This window comes from Capra hircus, chromosome 1 (assembly GCF_001704415.2).
Source record: "Capra hircus breed San Clemente chromosome 1, ASM170441v1, whole genome shotgun sequence".
NCBI lineage: Eukaryota > Metazoa > Chordata > Mammalia > Artiodactyla > Bovidae > Capra > Capra hircus.
In genome coordinates this window covers 154,440,964-154,459,389 of record NC_030808.1, presented here as the reverse complement: position 1 = coordinate 154,459,389, position 18,426 = coordinate 154,440,964, and the positions used below count along the sequence as shown (strand labels likewise).

At 37.9% G+C, this 18,426-nt stretch overlaps 1 protein-coding gene across 2 annotated transcripts in view; it reads left to right on the top strand.

The window, feature by feature from the left end:
- TBC1D5 (TBC1 domain family member 5) overlaps window positions 1-18,426 on the top strand; it is a 588,062-nt gene that overhangs the window by 65,231 nt on the left and 504,405 nt on the right. For both annotated transcript variants that reach the window (XM_018053168.1, XM_018053179.1), the window contains one exon: window positions 6,555-6,617. The gene's annotated coding sequence lies outside the window, so the exon portion shown is untranslated. The remainder of the gene's footprint in view (window positions 1-6,554; window positions 6,618-18,426) is intronic.

Here is an 18,426-nt window from a genome sequence, read left to right as displayed (position 1 = left end):
GATAGGGATTGCATTGAATCTGTAGAGTGTTGGGTAGTATACTCATTTTCACTATATTGAATCTTCCGACCCATGAACACGGTTTATTTCTCCATCTATTAGTGTCCTCTTTGATTTCTTTCACCAGTGTTTTATAGTTTTATATACATTTTTGAAATGATGGAATTATAGACATGGCCCATAGATTAGTGGTTGCATTCAAGACAATGCAAAATAGTTACAAATATATGAGAAAGATGTAATTTCTGTTAGATGGATCCAGTTTATAATAGAGTGGAGTAGAACTAAGAAAAATAGAAATGTAAAAAGTGGAGGGATTTGTAGATGCCCAAACTCTGGGAGTTGGTGATGCACAGGGAGGCCTGGCGTGCTGCGATTCATGGGGTCGCAAAGAGTTGGACACGACTGAGCGACTGAACTGAACTGAAAGTACAAATGATTAGTTCTACAGAATGAGGTGAACAAAGCAATCACTATCGTGGGATAGATTCTTAGGGGTGATGGATACAGCATCTGCTTAGGAGTGAGTTGTGTGGAGCTGACAAATGTGATATGTGTGTGTCAGTAAGTTGAAAACAAGCTGGGCATAAAGAAGTTAGCGTCTTACCACCAACTCAGGAGAAACATGTATTTTGCCCCTGTTGGGAAAAATACAGTTCAGCTATAGATTTCCCTCCTCCTCTTTTTGTTATTACGAAATTCCAAGGAGCAACTTAAAGCTTGAATCTAATTGCCTTTTTAAGGTGGTTTTCTTCATCTAGGCCAAAATCTTCATGAACAAAATTATAGGCATATTGTGTGTTCGTTGTAGAAAAATTAGAAAGCAATGAAAGGTATGGGGAAAATGAAAGCGTATTGCTTCCCGTAGCCTAAACCACTATTGCCATTTAATTCTGTTCTCGTGCTTTTTATGTGGTCTCTGTCTGTCTCTCTGTGTGCTTTGTCGCTCAGTTGTGTCCATTTCTTTGTGACCCTTTGGTCTGTAGCCCAACAGGTTCCTCTGTCCATGGTTTTTTCTAGGCAAGAATAATGGAATGGGTGCTGTCTCCTTCTCCAGGGCATCTTCCCAACCCAGGGATTGAGCCCGTGGCTCCTGCATTGCTGGTGGATTCTTTACCTGCTGAGCCATCAGGGAAACCTCTCTCTATATGCACATAGATACAAAATGTGCCTCTGTGTACATATCAGTATATTCTGTGTATAAAGCTTCCCAGGGGGCAGTACTGGGAAAGAACCTGCCTGCCAATGCAGGAGAAATAAGAGATGCGGGTTCAACCCCTGGGTTGGGAAGATAGGGTCAACCCACTCCAGTCTTCTTGCCTCCCACGTGCAGAGGAGCCTGGTGGGCTAGGAGCTGGTCACTATTGAAGCAGCAGCGTGCGTGCAGGCTGTGTGTTTGTATGCATATTTCTTTAATTAGGGACTATTCTATATGAACTGTTCAGTAGCCTCTTCTTTCATATAATATTGTGAACATTCCTCTGTATCTATAATATTTGGTATCTATAGAGCGTTCTGTTTTGAGATTATCCTCAAATCTATTTACCATTCGCCTATTGTTAAACATTCAGATTTTCTTTCATAAATATATATACGCACATACACCCATGCATACATATTTGTATTTGCTGTGAACCACTGTAAATGAAAAATTTGAGTGTATCTCCCATTTTCTTTGAAGTGTTATCTCCACCTTAAACTGCCTCTCATAATTTGCCCTGCAAAATTTCTTTCTTAATAAGAAACATCACAGTGTTTTTAAAAGGATTACCTGTTTCTTGAGGCTGTGCTGGGTCCTGACTGCTGCCCGCAGGCTTTCTCTGACTGCAGCAGGTGGGGCTCCTCTCTGGTGGCTGGTGTGTGGGCTTCTCGCTGTGGTGGTTTCTTGTTGTGAGAAACAGGCTCTGGGATGCGTGGGCTCAGTGGTGACCTCTCGCAGGACTCAGACCACAGGCTCAGCAGCTGTGGCACGTGGGCTTAGCCGCCCTGCTGCATATGGGATCTTCCTGGACAAGAGTGGAACCATTCCCGCTGCACTGGCAGGTGGATTCTTGCTGACTGGGCCACGAGGAAAGCCCAGGAATCTCGGTTCTGTCGATCACCACGCTTGGAGAAGGTTTCCTGTCCCTCACATGGTTGCGTGTGGGCAGAGGGGCTAGATTATAGTTGACGAGCTGAAACATGACCGTTGAAACTGTGAAATATGACCGTTAAAGAGAATGGGTGGGCCTTTCTTCCCCTTCTTTCTTTCTGCTACTTGCGAGATAGGGGTAGTAGCTGGAGTCCCTGTAGCCTTCTTAGAGTACAAGGTGACTTTTAATACAACAGTAAATGGTAGAGCGAAAAGAGGGAAGGAATTCGGACCCCTGATACTTAGAGCTGCCACATCAGCCTTTGATTGTCCACTTCAAGATGTTTACATGGGAGAAATTCTCTCCCTCAGTTTTTTTTTCTCTCATTTAACTCGTTATAATTATTAAACTGTTTTTGGCTAGGGAAGGATGTAATCTAATCCTCGCTGATAAAGGATGCCATTGATTGATACTCTGTGTGTAGTGCAGTAGGCCCAATATGAGGAAACGTGCACCGTATCAGCTCTGTCTGAGATGGTGTGTGGATGCTCAGTCACTCAGTTGCGTCTGACTCTTTGTGACCCCATGCGCTGCAGCCTGACAGCTCCTCTGTCCATGGAATTTTCCAGGCACGAACACTGGAGTGGATTGCCGGTTCTTCCTCCAGGGGACCTGCCAGACCCCGGGATGGAGCTCATGTCTGCTGCATCTCCTGCAAGGCAGAAAGATTCTTTGCCGTTAAGCCATGAGATTGGAGAGGTTAATTGGTATTGAGTGGAAAATTTACTTGATACATATTTTCTGGAGTTCTTTGATGATATATTAATGAATTTTGTTCTCAAATGATTTTAATAATTATCACAAAGATTGCAGAAAACATATGACTTTTAGGCAAAATCACTAAATTAATGGTAGTGTATTAATATTCTACAGCCCTATGAATTTGTAATACTTACAGATATCTTGGCTAGTCACTTAGACAAAGTTAGGTCATAATTGTGACTTAATGCTTTCATTAACTTTGTTAGGAAAATTTTGACAAATTTAAATTGTTTTTATAACTTTAGATGTATTTTGGGGGTATTGATTCTAAGACAGTTATCCATAACTTTAGTGAAAGAATATGTTGTTCACTCACTAAGTCGTGTCTAACTCTTTGCAACCCCATGAAATGCAATTATGCCAGGTTTCCCTGTCCTTCACTATCTCCTGCAGTTTGCTCAAATCAAGTCTACTGAGTCAGGGATGTTATCCAGCCATCTCATCCTCTGTCGTCCCCTTCTCCTCTTGCCCTCAATCTTTCCCAGCATCAGTGTCTTTTCTAATAAGTCAGCTCTTCTCATCAGGTGGCCAAAGTATTGAAGCTTCAGCTTCAGTCCTTCCAATGACTATTCAGGGTTGCTTTCCTTTAGGACTGACTGGTTTGATCTCCTTACCATCTGAGTCTTCTCCAGCACCACAGATTGGAAGCATCAGTTCTTCGGCACTCAGCCGTATTTACGGTCCAGCTCTCACATCTGTACGTGACTACTGGAAAAATCATATCTTTGACTAGTTGGCCCTTTGTTGGCAAAGTGATGTCTCTGCTTTTTAATATGCTGTCTAATTTTGTCACAGCTTTTCTTCCAAGGAGTAAGCGTCTTTTAATTTTGTGGCTGCAGTCACAATCAACAGTGATTTTGGAGCCCAAGAATATAAATTCTGCTACTGTTTCCACTTTTTCCCCATCTGTTTACCATTAAGTGATGGGACTGGATGCCCTGATCTTAGTTTTTTGAATGTTGAGTTTTAAGCCAGCTTTTTCACTCTCCTTTTTCACCTTCATCTAGAGGCTCTTTAGTTCCTCTTCCCTTTCTTGTTTAGAATGGCATCATCTGCATATCTGAGGTTGTTGATATTTCTCCCAGCAGTCACAATCCAGGTTGTGATTCATCCAGCCCAGCGTTTCACATGATGTACTTTGCATAGAAGTTAAATAAGCAGTATGGCAGTATACAGCCTAGACGTACTCCTTTCCCAACGTTGAACCCGTCTATTGTTCTGTGTCTCATTCTAACTGTGGCTTCTTGTCTCTCGTACAGTGTTCTCAGGAGGCATCTCTTTAAGAATTTTCCCGTTTATTATGATCCACATAGTCAGAGGCTTTAGCGTAGTCAAGCAGAAGTAGATTTCTTTCCCCTTTTTTTTTGTTTTAAATAAATTCCTTTGCCTTTTCTGTGACCTAGTTGATTGGCAATTTGATTTCCGGTTGCTCTGCCCTTTCTAAATCCAGCTTGCCCATCTGGAGGTTCTTGGTTCACTATTGTCGAAGCCTTGATTGAAGGGTTTTGAGCATAGCCTTGCTAGCGAGTGAAACGTGCATGACTGCAAGGTAGTTCGAGCATTCTTTGGCGTCGCCTTTCTTTGGGATTGGAATGAAAGCTGACCTTTTCCCATCTTGTGACACTTTGCTGAGTTTTCAGCAAAGTGCTGGCATATCGAGTGCAGCACTTTCACAGCATCATCTTTTAGGATTTTCAATAGCTCAGCTGGAGTTCCATCACCTCCACTAGCTTTGTTCATAATAATGCTTCCTAAGGCCCACTTGATTTCACACTCCAGAATGTCTGGCCTTAGGTGAGCACCGCACTGTCTTGGTCATCTGGGTCTTTGAGACCTTTTTGTAGGTTCTTCTGTGTAGTCTTGCCACCTCTTCTTAGTCTCTTCTGCTTCTGATAGGTCCTTGCCCTTTTTCGTCCTTCACTGAGCCCATCTTTGCATGAAATGTTCCCTTGGGATCTCCAGTTCTGAGGAGATCGCTCGTCTTTCCCTTTCTGTTGTTTCCCTCTATTTCTTTGTGTTGTTCATGTGAGAAGGCTTTCTTAGCTCTTCTTGATATTCTGTGGAACTCTACATTCAGTTGGGTAAATCTCTTTCTTTCTGTTCTGCCTTTCGCTTCTCTTCTTTTCTCAGTTATTTGTAAGGGCTCCTCAGACAGTCATTTTTCCTTCTTTTAGTGCTTTTCCTTGGGGGTGGTTTTGGTTAGTCCCCTCCTATACAGTGGTATGATCCTCTGTCCGTAGTTCTTCAGGCACTTTGTCTACCAGATCTAATCCCTTGAATCTCTTGGTCCCTCCACTGTATAATCATGTGGGATTTAATTTTGGTCAAACCTGAATGATCTAGTGGTTTCCCCAGTTCAGTTTAAGCCTGAATTTTGCAATAAGGAGCTTATGATCTAAAAATACGTACTGAAGAATACATATTTTTAAAAGTTAATAAAATTTTTTTTTTTGAGAAATTGTAGGTTTTATATTATAAAAGAATTAGCAAGTACAGAGAGTTCCCGTATACACATTCTCCACAGTATATGCATTTTTATTTAGTGTATCCTCTACATACAATGTTATTCATATAAAAAAAGATTACATCCCTGAAGAAAATGTTATTTTATTATGTAGGAAAACGGCACAGTGCTTATGGACATTTTACTCTATGCTAGAGTCTCCTGCCCTCAGCACTATTAATATTTTAGGCCAGATAATGCTTTGCTGTAGGAGACCACCCTTTATATTTTAGGACGTTTAGCAGCATCCCTGATCTCTATCTGCTTATTGCCAATAAATATTCTTTTTATTGGACATGCCAATAAATGTCCTCTGGGAGGCAAAACCATTGCTCTAATGAATTTACAATGCTTTAGGATTCGCTATGTTTTTAAGGGTAGGCTCAAATTTAAGGAGTCTGTAGTTCACCGACCCTTCACGTGAAGTTGTGTAGGCAGTTAGACTCTTCCTGCCAACCAGGGATCACAGGCAGTATATGAGTCTCATTTTCCCTGATTATGAAATAGAAAAATATTACCTATCTTGATTGGAAAATTCATTGAGATAAATTGTAGAAAATACTTTTAGTTTCCTTCTTGTCAGATGTTGTGTTACACTGTTTGGATTTATTTCCTTAAAAGTGTCAAACGCTCATTACAGAGTTCTTATTTCCGTGGGAAAGGCTATCACAGCCTGGGATCTGCTGTTGATGGACTTCAAGAGCCCATAATACTGTGGGTGGATAAAAACCTGAAATGTTAAATGAAGACTGGTTTATGTGGTCAGTTGTGTTTTGACTGTTAGTGGTGCTCTCATTAAGTTGTTGCTGCATTCAGACTGTAACAGTTAAGTGACCTCATGTGTTCTTTCAAGGACCGTGAGCTTCTCACATTGTTGATAGCATTAGATGTCAGACAGTCTCTTTGTCTTGGAAGTTTTTGTCTTCACGTCTGAAATCCCGCCACTTGTAACAGATTGTGTGCCAGCTCCAGGAGAGGACTCTGGCCTCTGTTGGCTTGTGTTTAGTCTACTAGAGACTTCTAAAACCTTGGCAAAGTTTGCAAGTACTAATCTCCACTTCCCACCGCTACTTTGTAGAATCATAAAGCATTGTTCACTAGTGAATGAAATGCCATCTATAATAATTGAGGTTATTCTTATTTTTCTACCCCTGCAGAAAATTTCCAGAGACTTGGTGAAGATAGGAAGGCTATCAGAAAGACCATAGCACTATTGTACCGTAAGTATTGCTTTGAAAAAGAACTGTAAATTAAGACTATTTTAAGTATCCAGTTGTTTGGGGGAAATATGTTAGGCAGAGATATTATATGTAAAATGTAGAGGAGGATATATTATAATTGTGTTAATAATTTATAAGAACTAATCCTGTGCAGTCTTTTAAAAATTGAAAATGTGTTCTTATGTACTGAGATGAGGATTTTACCAATAGCATTGAAAAATATTTCTAATTCTAACAAGGATTGATCTAGTTTATGTACATTTGCTTATTTAAAACTATCAGAATCCAAAGAATCATTGTAGTTTTGTAGGTTTGTGATTTGTTTGGGTGACTTATTGTTTAGGTTATTTTGCAGAATTATTTATTTGCTGATTTATTTATGTATTTCATTATTTATTTATTTGATTATTTAGTAAATTATTTATCTGATGAATTATTAATACATCTTCATGACATGCTTTAAATTATTTATAACTTAATTTTGAGTTTATTGCTTTTAGACGCTGCATTGTTACTGACTAGTTTTGATTTTTTTCTTTGTGGTTCTTTAAAATTAAAGTATTAGCTCTAAGGCAAAAGTATATTCATTGCAATGCCCAGGGATTTTTTTTTTTTAAGTAATTTATAGTAGTTATAAAAGTTCAGTTATGCTTTGTTTAGCTCTAAATTTACCTGTTTAGGGTTACTGCTGATATAATATTTGTTATGTGGATACTCATTGTAGAGTCATTTACAGATTAATGATACAGCCTACAGTCTGTAAACTGAGACAGAACATGTAAACTTCAGTCTTCATTATCCTTGGTAGCTCTAAAGAGCAGGTCGGTTGATTTAGAATAGATGATGGAGTTTAATGGCAAAGCTGTTTTACTACTGGAATGTTTTTAGGAAAGTTCAGAGAAATGATGTCCAACTTAGATTTGGATCCCTAAGATATAAAGTTGACTGATACAGGGTTTGTTTTTTTTTTTTAAATTCCTGTTATATGTGTATTTGGAAAGCAGCATAATGTTTATATGAATTTTTATATCATTTTTCATGACATTTATTTTATACCATATTCCTTGTGGAAAGTTTTAAATCCCTTTATTTTAATGAGCTAAAAATGGACAGAGGTCTTTATAAATGTAAGCTATAGTTTCTCTGACTTTACCTCATAGTGATACTCATATGTAAAGTTTCTATTTTTCACCAAATGAAATATTTCTTCTTCGTTCTGATGCTGTTTCATAATCATAAGATGGAACATGTTATATGTGTTCCTTTTTGAATGGGTTTAATCAGTAGGTTAAAGCAATTGTCTGGGTTAAGGGTATCAACGTGGTTTTCCTCCTGGGTTTGCCTGCAGTGAGTTACTGTGTACTTCACAGTTTTAACACTTCAGAGGGATGCAACATTGTACATTTTGAAATATATGCTGTGAAATATGGGGAGAATGACCTCTGTAGAAAGGTTTCACTATAGAATTGTAAAATGTGCATATGTAAACCCAGAATTCTCGTTTTGAAATATTGACTATATGAATATTTAATTGGGATATTGCTTTAGTGCCTTCATATGCTTGCCTTAAGGGAGTGTCTTCCTTTGATTCATATTTGTGAATTTAAAATATGTGTATTATACATATCTTTGACTCTTCTGTCCTGGAGATGAACAACTACAGATATTGTTAGATATGGAATTTTATTTTAAAATGTGCTTCAAGATGCCACTGTGGACTTCTTTCAGAGACAAAAGCAGCCTTCCCCAGGGTCAGGTAAGGCCTCCAGTGCTAGTGTAATAGCCCGCACTGCACCATGCATCTGCGAACACGAGCTGTGCCATCCAAGTGATGTTAATCGAAAGCTTCAGATACACGTGTGTGCACACCCATGCACAGGTGTGTGGCATTGCCTCCTGAATACTCTCGGAGGACTAGTTTTTGAGAGGAGGCAGCAGGGGAGCCTGCCATGGGGATAGCAGGCGTTTACTGAGCATGTACTTCGTGCAGGCACTGTGCTGGTCGCAGCGCTCCTGTCTCTACATGGATTCTTTGTTACTCTTCCAAGTGAGGAAAGTGTGGTTATCATCTTCATTTTGGATGAGGAAACAGACTTAGGAACTTGCTCATTGCCACACAGCTGACAGTAAGTAATGGCGCTGAAACTGGTACTAATTTAGTCTGATTCCCAGGGCCCTTCTTAGCCCATTACGGTTCCAAACGTGTAGTTGGTATAGTGTAGTTTTCACTTGAGTTGCTTCTGTTTGTTGTTTTAGAGGCTGTGGTTGTTCATGTCTCTGATAGGCTTCTCTCGCCAGCTATCTTCACTTTGTATTACTTTTGGTCATCTTTTTTAAACCAGTAGGTAGTATGGAGCTTCTTGAATTTCCTGATTTGATTTTTCATACTACCTCAGGGAGATTGAATGTTTGCCTGCTGGATATCTAATGCTCAGACGACTTCTTTTGACTCTTAAGCCCACGGCCATTTCCAGGGCTCTGTTAAGTCAAATCTTGGGTGACAGTGTGAGTACCATAAATAACTGCAGTTGTACGAATGCCAGAACAGTAGGTGTGAACTGGTACCATCCTGGGTGAATCGAGACCTGTGGTGACCCTAGTAACGTCTCAGATTCTTACTGAGTAGTTATAGTGTTGATAATGCATATTTAAGAGAAGTCTTAATTCATGTGTAATACTTTAAAAAAATATTTTGCGATAAAACACACTTCTATTATGGCCAGTATTTATGTGTTTTTGTTAACCAACTTAGGCAGTTTGTGTTTATGACTTTTATAAAATGTGATTCTGATGTTTTATAGCTTTTGGAGCCAATGGAATAAAATAAAAAAACCTAAAAGGTGAAAGTAAAGAGGTATTGCTGTTGGGAACAGAAAGATGAGTATGGAAAACATGGTCATAGTAGAATAGATAGTAGCTCTAAAGTTTTTCTTCATAGCACACCTTGTGGGATTTTTGAAACATAATTTTATTTATTTATTGTTGGCTGTGCTGGGTCTTCATTGCTTTGTGGGCTGCTTTTCCCCTCTGGTCGTGGCGAGTGGGGACTGCTCTCCAGTTGCTGCCCAGGCTTCCTGCTCGCATGGCTTCTCTGGCTGCAGAGCAGACTCTGGAGCACGTGGCCTTCTGTAGCTGAGGTCGTGGACTCGGTGGCTGTGGCCTGAGCTCTAGAGCACCAGCCAGGAGGTGTGACTCACAGGCTCATGTGGGATCTTCCCAGACCAGGAATCAAACTGGTGTCTCCTGTATTGGCAGGTGGATTCTTCACCTTTGAGCTACCAGGGAAGCCCCATTACAGGACTTTTAATACTTGTTTCAGCTTTATAAATCTTCTGATAAATTTGACATTATATGGAAAACTATTTCTATTTGTTAGACCTTCAGAATTTATAATTTTTTAAATTATATGATCCAGTAGTCTTTTTTTCCTTTAAAATATGTTGCATGTCATTTATATTGATAAGTTGGCTGTTTTGTCAAAACGATGGATTTCTGAAAACAGCTGTGTTCCTTGGTGAGAGTCTGTGGGTATATGAGGGTCTGTAGAAGAGAGTTGCTGAAACTGTTTAGTTTTTACATAGTTTTCTTTTTAATTCCCTCTTGACATGTGTTTAATAAACTCATTACTAGATATTAACCTTAAATTTCTAGGGTTGTTTTTGGCATTTAGAGTATAAATGACTTGTTAAGTTGAACCTAGGCAACCACACTGGCATATTCGTATTTGAATGTATATTGAAAAGAAAAACTTCTCATGCAGTAGTTCTCATTCATACATTCATCACTCTTTTTGTTCAGAAAAGCCTATTATGCCTTGTAGCAAAGGTAAGCGCTTCCATATATTCTGTCTGAAGTTTGTCACAGTATGAAGCACTTGGTGAAATAGTCCTGTAACTATACGGGTAGTAACATGGCCTATGTGTTGGCTCTGAGAATAGCTCCTTTATAACAAGTGAAAGTACAGCCAAAGGTCATGTTAAACACAGAATGTCTTTCACACCTCATCCATTTTGTGGATAGCATGTAAAGTAGTTTGGGTCCTGCACTGATATTTTAAGACAGCAACCTAAGGTTGTTCCCATGGAAGTGTTTGAAGTATCTTTCCCCTACCTCCCATGTGGTTGCAAAATTTGGCATGAATACAGTGTATTTGAATTCTGCACTAATTAAATAGAACCTTATTAAATTTAGAGTTTGCAGGGTAAAAGGGGCCTCTTGTCCTCCAGGGGTTTCTTTTTAGGGCACTAGATAGTGTTGACACATAGCAGTCTTTAATAAGACTGCATCCTGTTCTGACTAATGCATTGCCTTAGTATTGATGCTGTTTAGTGAAACGCTCAACACCAGACAAGACTGCAACAACAAAAGCAAAGTGAAAGCACACGCGTGAAGCTGCAGAAGCGTCGTGTGCCTGTGCACGCACAGTCCAGTGACCAGATTCTACTTTTGACCTTAATTTAGCCAAGTAGAAGTTGAAATACTGAAAAGGCCATTATATAGGAAAGCTTTCTATTAAAAACCTTATATAAGTAGAATATGTGCATGTCCTAGAGTGGATAACAGATCTCCTTAAGTTAGCCTCAGTATACCATACCAAAAAATATAGGCTGAAGAAAGAATGCTTGGAAGAGGATAAAATCGACAAGTTATAATTTTTAGTTGATAAAAGTGTTTCCTTCTGTGTTTGAAGCACGTTTTTTGATATTGTTGCCCACTGTAGCATTCTTTTTGCTATTAGACTGTTAAAAGTATGATTTCCAAGCAAGCGTGGTATAGGCTGATGAGAATTTGGGCAGTTAAGGAGGAGAGCTGTCACTTGTCACAAAAATTGTGGGAATGCTTCTGACATTTAATGGTTGGGAATCAGGAACCTTAAGTAGAGTGAAGAAGTTGTCTCAAAATTGTACTTACTTCACACATTCTTTCCACTTGCTGATTTATAGCATTTCTAACTAGATAATCTAGTCGAAAAGTTTTCAGTTCAGCAATGCAGTTTCCTGGAAGCTCTGATTGCAGATATGTGATAGAGAGTATATAAGACTCTTTTAAAGACAAACTCAATTTAAAATTGTTTGCATCTAAATGAATTGAGTTTTATTAGTTGATAAGGAATGTTTAAAGCTATTTCAAGATCGCCGTCCTAAGTGGTAAAGGTCTGTTTTTAGAATGACGAATACGTTGGTAAACATGTGTTTTAAAATTCTTTACTGTTATGGTGTATGTTTGTGTTGTACCAGTGTTACTTTGGTACCAACCCCAATAAGCAACTTTTATATAACTTTTTACATTTCTTTACTTACTCCACTCGTTGTTCTATATTTTGGAAGTATATGGTCTGTTGCAGTATTTTTAACTACTGGAGACTTAATAACTTAGGAAGGTGTAGGTTTTCTGGGGTAGGTTGTACCTGCAGGGTAAGAACCTTAGCATAAATATTAATAATTATTTTGACACTACACTTAAAAATAAAACCCAGGTCAGTTGCACTAATACCACATTTCGTAGTTTTCTCCTTTTAACAATATATAATTTATCTTAACATTTCAATCATTATTTCATTAAAGCTTATTTCTGTCTTATCACCTTCAATTTAATTTTTGTTTATAATCACTTATCGCAGTCCTAATTTTTATTCTAGAATTCTCCTATACCTCTTCTCTTTTCTTTTTTTGTACTTTTTATAGAGAATAACTTGTAGTCTTTTTCCTTTTTGATTCAAACTTATATATAGGTACAAATATGGGACTGCTTTATTCCCTCTTGAATAGTTATGCCTAAGCATTTGTTGTGGTTAGGAATCAGTACTGATTTTTTGAAAAATATTCTGTGTGTAGTTAGATTTTATCAACTCTGAATTGCAGTTCAGGATAGTTGAGGGAATGAAAGGGGCATTGGATGTGTGGGACTGGGAACCGTTGTCTTGGAAATGTGCACTTATTCTTTACAGTTCTTTTAACTCTTAAGCTTAAATGATACTAACAGATTGGACTGGAGCTTCTTATATGGATGAAAAAAATGTCAAAGCCAACAATTCACAGAAAAATATTTTAGCAAAAACACTTGTCTAGTTAGAAATATAGGGGCTAACTCTGATTTCTTTGATAATTTGTAAGTGAAAATTAGCTGCATATAAAATATCCATAATAATGGGATTGAAAAATGAGATACTGTCTACAAGTCACCCAAATAGAATGAGCTTACTTTTTCACTTAAAATCTGAAAAATAACTAATGATAACCAACCAATTATGGGGGAGTGGTGTAACTCTGAAATAGATAACTGATGTAATCATTGACAGACATTTTGAGCAGTTGCTAATATCTCAAAATCATTTCCTTGCTTAATAGAAACTATACACTCATTCTGTTGGCTTTTTAAGTCAAACCAAATTATAAAATAATACAGTTAAACCATATCTCAGGTAGAAATGTGTGTGTACCTGTGTTTTTGTTTAGATAAATGATTTTACTTATCTTCAAAGTGATAACTGTTGATAGTGCATATGAGCGTAACTTGAGAGATAAATGTGCAGCAGTCTCTTGATACTGGTCCAATGTAGAGATTGTTAACCTGCAGACTAAATCTTTGTCATGGGAATTCTCTCCAATCTCTGTGGCATCTTTGGTCAAGGAATACTTGCTGCTTTTAATCTTTTAAAATTGAAGTGTAGTAGGTATATAGTACCAAGGGAACTTTCATGCAAAGATGGGCTCAGTAAAGGACAGAGTGGTACGGACCTAGCAGAAGCAGAAGAGATTAAGAAGAGGTGGCAAGAATACACAGAAGAACTATACATAAAAAATAGCCACAATGCTGTGATCACTCATCTAGAGCCAGACATCCTGGAGTGTGATGTCAGCTGAGCCTTAGGAAGCATTACTATGAACAAAGCTAGTGGAGGTGATGAAATTCCAGCTGAGCTATTTCAAATCCTGAAAGATGATGCTGTGAAAGTGCTGCACTCAATAATGCCAGCAAATTTGGAAAACTCAGCAGTGGCCACTGGACTGGAAATGGCCAGTTTTCATTCCAATCGTGTAGAAAGGCAATGCCAAAGAATGCTCAAATTACCGCACAATTGCACTCATCTCACACACTAGCAAAGTAATGCTCAAAATCCTTCAAGTTAGGCTTCAACAGTACGTGAACCGAGAAATTCCAGATGTACAGGCTGAATTAAGAAAAGGCAGAAGAACCAGAGAGCATTGCCTATATTCTTTGGATAATAGAAAAAGCAAGAGAATTCCAGAAAAACATCTACTTCTGCTTCATTGACTACACTAAGGTTTTTGCCTGTGTGGATCACAACAAACTGTGGAAAATTCTTCAAGAGATGGCAATAGCAGACCACCGTACCTGCCTCCTGAGAAACCTGTATACAGGTCAAGAAGCAACGGTTAGAACTGGATATGGAACAACGGACTGGTTCCAAATTGCGAAAGGAGTATGTCAAGGCTGTATATTGTCACCCTGCTTACTTAACTTCTATGCAGAGTACATCATGTGAAATGCCAGGCTGGATGAAGCACAAGCTGGAATCAAGAATGCTGGGAAAAATATCAGTAACCTTAGATATGCAGATGACACAACCCTTATGGCAGAAGGCAGATAGGAACTAAAGAGCCTCTTGAAGGTGAAAGAGGAGAGTGAAAAGAGTTGGCTTAAAACTCAGCATTCAAAAAACTAAAATCATGGCATCTGATCTCATCACTTCATGGCAGACAGATGGGGCAGAAATGGAAGCAGTGACAGACTTTATTTTTTTGGGCTCCAAAATCACTGCAGATGGTGACTGCGGCCACAAAATTAAAAGACGCTTGCTCCTTGGAAGAAAAGCTATGACCAGCTTTTTATTTAGACAGCATATTAAAAAGCAGAGACATTACTTTGTGAAAGAAACATCTGTATAGTCATATCCAATAGGCATGTATGGGTGTGAGAGTTGGACCATAAAGAAAGCTGAACGCCAAAGAACTGATGCTTTTGAAGTGTGGTGTTGGAGAAGACTCTGGAGAGTCCCTTGGACTGCAAGGAGATCCAACCAGTCCATCCTAAAGGAGATCAGTCCTGGGTGTTAATTGGAAGGACTGACGCTAAAGCTGAAGCTGCAATACTTTGGCCACCTCATGCGAAGAGCTGACTCATTTGAAAAGACCCTGATCCTGGGAAAGATTGAAGGTAGGAGGAGAAGGGAGCGACAGAGGATATGATGGCTGGATGACATCACCGACTCAATGGACATGAATTTGAGTAAACCCTTGGAGTTGGTGATGGACAGGGAGGCCTGGTGTGCTGCAGTCCATGGGATTGCAAAGAGTCGAACATGACTGAATGACTGAACTGAAGTGATTTTTACCCCCTTCCCCCACTCCCATGTTTTAGAGTTGATTTTCTTTTTCCATTTCTTGTATTTGGAGATTCAGCTCCAGGGTAGTAGATGTGGGGTGTGTGGGGTTGAAGGTTCCTGAGCTGTGGGCAAAAGGGCTCACCTTTTCCTCAGTATCTTTTGTAAGTTCTCTTATGAGATACTTACTTTGAAAAGTTACTGATTTTCCAAAAATAAGATCTCTTTTGTGTCTGGGGAGGAAGAAGAAAATAAGCCCAGGTGGTTAATCTTTGTTAAGTCAGTCTTTCTATATGCTGTTCACTCTTTACCGCTTTCGTGGCTAACTCAGCCTGCAATACACAGCTCTTGAAAGCTTCCCCTTATTTCTCAGTGATGTCTCCTCACCTGCAAACCTTTGGAAAACACTTATTATACCATATTGTAATAATTAGTTCATTGCTTATCTTTGTAATAAATACAGGAATTGACTTATTTTTACCAGTTTTTGTGTGCAAAGCATTGTGCTCCTTGAATGAAAACATAAAATACAGAAATGAAATTGGTGATAGATAGCAACAGTACTGTTTTTTCAGAAGATATATTGAAATTTACCTTTTTAAATGTAAAATATTAGTATTGTTAGTTTCCTAATCAAAAATGTCTTTATACTGAAGCTAAATTAGCGTGGTCATGAGAATTTTGATTTCTTTATGCCTGTAATTAAAAATTAAGCTTTAAGATACTAAAAAATGGATGACTAGTAAATAGTTTTATGTATTAAAGATAATATGACAAAATCATAGAAATGAAATGAGAATGGAGAAAAAAGTTTTGCCATCTTTGGTTAGCAAAAGTGAAGTCGCTCAGTTGTGTCCGACTCTTTGCTACCCCATGAACTGTAGCCTACCAGGCTCCTCCCTCCACGGGATTCTCCAGGCAAGAGTACTGGAGTGGGTTGCCAGCAAGAATTCTAGTAATTCCAAGTGAAAATTCTAAGAAAATAGGATGTACTTGTTTTGTGAAAACCTGCCATATCCACAGACAAAAGGAAAACATCTGAATTAACAGAAGATTTCGTCAAGAAACTCTGTCACTGTCTTGGGGTCAAGTTTCACCAGCAGAATTATCTGTTGTGTCTTTCTGGGAAGTTTTCCTTCAATCGTATTGTTTTGTTTTATTTATTTCAGTTTTAACGGTAGAGAATGAAATTGTTGAGATAAGTCCATCAGCAAATATGTATGGAGCGTGTGTGATTGGCATGAAGGGAAGCTGAGGAGGTGTCGCTTCTGAGGCAAGATGTGTGCACGGCAGGGGCAGCCAGGACAGAGTTCAGCAGGAGCAGACTTGTCTCAGCACTGCCTGGAATTAATGGCCAGTGAATGGCCCAGATGGAGTTTATTTTGTAATAATAATTTAGCCATCGTTAGTAGAATATTCACATACTCTTAAGTTGTATCTTAGTCATGATGATATAAATCAATAAGGATCAATAACTTGAAGTTACTTAACAGTGTCCTAAATTTTATTTTTAATATTTCTTTCTCATTTTAGCCCATTTACCCCATATATCTTTAGGGTCTAGTCATTTTTATCCTTGAGTTCACTTGCTAATTAGAAGTATTTAAAAAATTACCCAGAGGTACTTTGGGGATATTGTATTTTTCACCTGCTAACTTGTATACATACTATTATAATGTTTTCATAAAAATCATTTAAGTTTCAAAAATGAGGGATTTTGCACCAAGGAAGTTGGTGGTAGATTTTGTTGTATGTTTCAGTCCATAAGCGTGGTTTGAATTCTGTGTCATGTCCATGCATTTTTAATTAATTCAACATTCATATATTTTCAGGAGTAGTCTCAGGATAAAGTTAGATTATATTATTTTTATTCAAATGAATTTATTTTCTTCTGTCTTGATGCCTTGTAATTCATTTGGAGTTTTGTTAAAATATTTTTAGAGTGTTTGAAGTTCATACTTCAACCATTTCTGTCATTTAATCTCTCACACTTCCTCTGTCTCTGTTTCTTATCTTTTGTCTGAATCCCACTGAACCTAGTACACAAACAAAACTTTATGGAAAAGCTCAAGTGAGGTACAGGAAAGGCTTATGGAGAAAAAATGTAACTGTTATTGTATAAACTTTTAAAATGTTGTCTAGCAAACTAGAACAGATGTGATTGCTTCATTGTTTCAAATTTATGCCAATCAGAGTTGATAGGATTTGATCACACTCTAGTAGATTTATGAGATAAATTACAATATTGTATGACACGCTTCAAATAGAAAACATCAATATAAGTTGAATATGATTTCTTGTTTAAGATAACAAGCCAGTAATTCTTTAAATCAGATGGTTGCTACTTTGAGAGAATATTGATCAGTTTTTTGTGAAAATTAGCAGTATCTTTAATGTTTCCTTCATGGTGACATAAAGTGTATTAAACTTTTGTTTTCTTGTACAAGTATAATTGTAAATGGGAGGCAGCTTGTTTCTAGTTAGCTATAGATGACCTGTCATATTTCCAAAGGCCTGTGAAGAAATGAGGCTGAACTGAAATTCGACTGCAAGTAATTTTCGTACAAGTTAGAAAGCTTGTCACTGTGGTTCTGATTTCTTTAGAGTAAAATTTTATTTGATACATATAAAGGCTTAAACTAGGAATATGTATGTATATTTAGATAGAAGCTTAATACCTTCTATAAACAGAGAAAATGAGAAGGAACATACTGATGAAGTGATGGGTTCCCACTGGCGAGTTAGAACAGAAGAGTCGAGTCGGGCGCTGCAGCCTGTTTGCTCTAAGACAAATGACGGAACCGGTTATTCATAGCCCCCCAGGAAGAGTGTTTTTAACTTATTTCGGAACTCTCTGTGGTGAATTCTTTCAGTCTAATTTCGAAATAAAACCTTGGAGTCTCCTGAGAACTAATGATCTGAAATTGGTACTAAGCCAAATCACTTGTCAAAAGAGGATAGAATTTTTAGTGTTTTAGATTGGAATTTAAAAATTTTTTAATATGAAGACCAACCAAAGCCATGATTTTTAAAAAGGTAGACCCTCATGTTTCAGGTAAAACATTGTAAAATTCTCTTACTTTTTTTGGAAACAAATTATGTACATTATGTCTTAAATTTAAAATATATAAGAAATCATTTAAATAGTCACAGAAATACAGAGGATAAATAGAACTGGCAACCTTGTGTTGATATTTACCATGCAGAATTCATATGCTAATGTTTACTGTATATATTTGTAAAAAACGTTTTAAAGTTCTTCCTTTCCCAGAGATAACCACCATCCTGGAATTGGTTTATATCTTTCCTGTCCATGCTTTTAGGCTAGCATTTGTGTGTTCATTAAGTGTTCTTGCTAAACTGAAATATTCTGTAAGACTTTATGCAATTTGCCTTTTAATCTTTTTTTACCCAACATTGTTTCTGAGCTGTTCTTTGCCTTTGAAACATCTAGTTTATTGATTT